A 3,753-nucleotide genomic window follows, 5' to 3' on the forward strand; every position below is an offset into this window, starting at 1 on the left:
GAGGTTCGGAAAAAAAGGTTTCAGGGGCCTACAGCATGCAGAAGAGCTGTAAATCTGCAAGATTAAATGATCAGTACTGCTAAAGACCGATTTCTTTGCCCTCTATTCTCTATAAGCCTGTATATTATGAACTCCAAAAGGATATTACTATATATTAAGAATCCTTTCCCTTGAACTAGAAAGAATTACTTGGCAAAATCCTTTTGCATTGTTCATTCTCCAAGTGTCGTCAGCCAAGAAAAAAATGTTTTTGTAATAATTATATCATGCTGTTATTTTTAGGCTCAAAAAGGCATAATGAGAAAAAAATGGTACATTTTGTCTAATAAAAGGAAACTGCCATATAATACCAAAACACTTTGCCTTGCTAGAATATATATGCAGTTGTTTAATTAGTTGCTTCTCATAACATCTATGTGCAGGCAAAGTTTTCCCTGCATAAATAAAGAAACTAAGGAGCAGCCTGAAGAAAATTAGTTATCCAAGGGAATAACAGAATGTGATTTGAACCTATAAATAAACTTTTGATTCTTTGTTTATTTTGCATTCCTCCCCCAAGTACTTGAAAAGCTATCCTTTAAAAGTGATTAGATTTGTTCTTCTTAGTTCCAGAAGGCAGAACTTAGAGTAACAGTAGAAAGCTGCAGAGAGGCATATTTTATTCAGCTCAATATTAGGAAAAACTTCCTAACAATTAGCTGTCCAAACCTGGAGGACTCTTCAGGAGGCAGTGATTTCTCCCTCAGTGGACATTTTAAGTAAAATTTGGATGGCCATTTTTCATGGAGGTTATAGAAGGGATAATTTACTCCTCAGCAAGAATGAGACTGGATCTCTGGCCCTTCCAAGATTCTTTTATTCAATTAAATTAATTAAATATATATTAAGTGCTATTCTAATCCATGAGAGCAATTTAAAACCTAAGGAGGTTTCACAAAAGAATAAGACAGACTGATCTCAAATGGCTGTTCCATTACTTTTATTCACCTCAACCCCCATCCCCACAATATCCCACTATAGATCTGTCCATTCTTTCCATGGTGACCTCTGGAATCCTGTTAAATAATTTTCTCTCCTCCTGTCTTTGTACTAATGGACCTTTACCTATATAATGACTTCTACAGACAACATTTCCCATCTGGCTACTCTCCTGGACTTTGTAATTGTCTCCAGAAACTCATCTTTCTATGAGATGGAATCAACTCATAACTCACACAAAATTCCAATCTGCAACAAAAGGAAACTGAGAAAGAGTTCTGAGTATGATCAATTTATTAAGGAGACCAGTAAGCAACTGGATCCAAGACCTTCCTCACAGCCAAAGATGCCCCTGCTGTTCAGCTTAGGGGAGTTATAGATCTTCAAGGTCATCAAAGAGGTGTTACAATTTGTGATTGGTTAATTTAAGAAGAGGGGAGAGGAATCCCTATGAACTGGCTAAGGGAAAGGTCCATCAACCATTAATACTTTTCTTTTCATTAATATTTTCCCAATTGTGTATAAAATAATTTCTAACATTAATTTTTTTTTAATTTTAAGTTCTAATTTCTCTTCATTTCTCCTTTTCCTCCCCTCTCCATGAAATGTTAAGCAATTTTATACAGGTCATGTATGTGAAATCATGCAAAATAGTTTTCCATATTAGTCATGTTGAGCCACAAGTACTTTGTTATTACTTTGTCAGCAGGATTTGGGGGGGGCTTTCCACAAGCGATAATGAACATTTCACCTATAGAACAAGGAAGCTGTGGTTTTGAAAGCCTATTTCTCTTAAGAGTGGAATGGGGGGGCAGCTGGGGGGGCAGCTGGGGGGCTCAGTGGATTGAGAGCCAGATCTAGAGATGGGAGGTCCAGGGTTCAAATCTGGCCTCAGACACTTCCCAGCTGTGTGACCCTGGGCAAGTCACTTGACCCCCATTGCCTAGCCCTTACCACTCTTCTGCCTTGGAGTCAATACACAGTATTGATTCCAAGACAGAAGGTAAGGGTTTAAAAAAAAAAAGAGTAGAGTGGGGTAGTGCCAACACAACAATTCCTAACATGTTGATTTGAAGTCTAACTAATACATCATAAATCTATAACTATTAAACTATAAAATCTATCCTATAAATCAAATATGAGTATCCCACATGATGGAAGCAATACACAAAGAGGCTGGGATTGCCTTCTTTAAGGAAATGAGTGAGATCGTTTTTGATGATAAAAGTATTGTGGTAGTGGCGTGCAATATGCCAGCAGATAATTGGACCAGCATGGACTTGTGTTAAGAGTCATGGTAGTGGGGCAGCTAAGTGGGTCAGTGGATAGAAAGTCATGCCTGGCAATAGGAGGTCCTGGGTTCAAATCTGACCTCAGATACTTCCTAGCTGTATAACCCTGGGCAAGCCACTTAATTCCAATTGCCTAGCCCTTATGACTCTTCTGCCTTGGAACCAATACTTAGTATTGATTCTAACACATTAGGTAAGTTTTAAAAAAAGAATCATGGTAGTAAGGCATCCTAAAGGTTGGAGCAGCAAAAGGGGCAGGTTGTATCTTTTGACTATAAGAAATTCCACAAGCTGATAAACTAAAAATAAAGATGGAACAGATTGAATTGGAAGTATGATGCAGTTCAGCCATTACGTGTGTATGTAAAGAAGAAGACCTGGAAGATTAAGATGCAGTGGTGCGGAGAGGAGTACAGTGCTCCTTCGCTATACTGTGGTTTTTGTGTATATATATATAAATATAATTCTGTATCATGGAGTTTTGGCTATATCATGGGACTTTTGGGGGGGTGTAAGAAACCCCCCAGTTTATTGAATGAAAAGCCCAACAGCAACTCCCCCACCCACCCACAGCCCAACCAAGAGAGCAGCTGAGTCCAGGTAAGGTGCTTTGGGCAGCAGGTCTGAGTCACAGGCCTGGGGGCCCAGGAGGGCTGAGAAGGGAGAACACCTTTCTGTCCAAATATCTGGGATGGGGCTGAGCTCAGGTGCAGGAAGGGTGTCTTAGAGGGCAGAACAGTGACTGGAGGAGCGAGGCCTGTAGCCCTGCCATCTTCAGGGTGGGGGAGGAGGAAGCTCAGGCTCAGATGTGCCATGAGGAGGGATGGATGAAGCCTGTGGAAGCTGGGGCAAGAACAAAGGGTGGAGGGATCCTCTGGGAGGCTGCCCACAGAGGGAGAAGAGGGGGAACAGGTGCTGGGGGGGAGCTTGGGGGAGGCAGGACTTGGCTGGAATGTGGGTGGGCAGGAGTGTTGGGAGCAGAGAAGCCAGAGGGGGCAGGGCCTAGCACCCAGGAGAATCACGCTGAAGTAAGAGGAAAGAGCTGGCCAGAGCAGGGTGGCCAGAGCAGAAGCCAATGAGTTCTTGAAGTCACACACACAACATCGACAGGATGCTTCCGAGGACGTGGGGGTGCTGGGCAGGGCCCTTAAAAGTGGGGTCCAGGGACAGAGGGGCCCTTCTCTATCGTGCCCAGTTAGCCAGGAGATGGAGAGGTTCAGCTGTCCTGACTGCCCCCTTCGTGCCAGGAGGCTGGCTCTGTCCCTTTGGCCTCAGAACAGCCCTTCTGTCCCCCTTAGGAAAGCAGAGCTGATGAGACAGGGATGATGATCCTGGGGTGGGGTTAGGGACCCATGGTGCCCCTCACCAGCACTGTGTTCTGTATCCTGGGCGCTGATTGGCTCAGTGACTGTAGCATTGGTCTGTTTGCTCTCCCGCTACTTCGGGGAGTTTCACCTATCGCTGTGGGGGTGTCTGGAATGTA

This window comes from Monodelphis domestica, chromosome 1, assembly GCF_027887165.1.
Source record: "Monodelphis domestica isolate mMonDom1 chromosome 1, mMonDom1.pri, whole genome shotgun sequence".
In the NCBI taxonomy this organism is placed as follows: Eukaryota; Metazoa; Chordata; class Mammalia; order Didelphimorphia; family Didelphidae; genus Monodelphis; species Monodelphis domestica.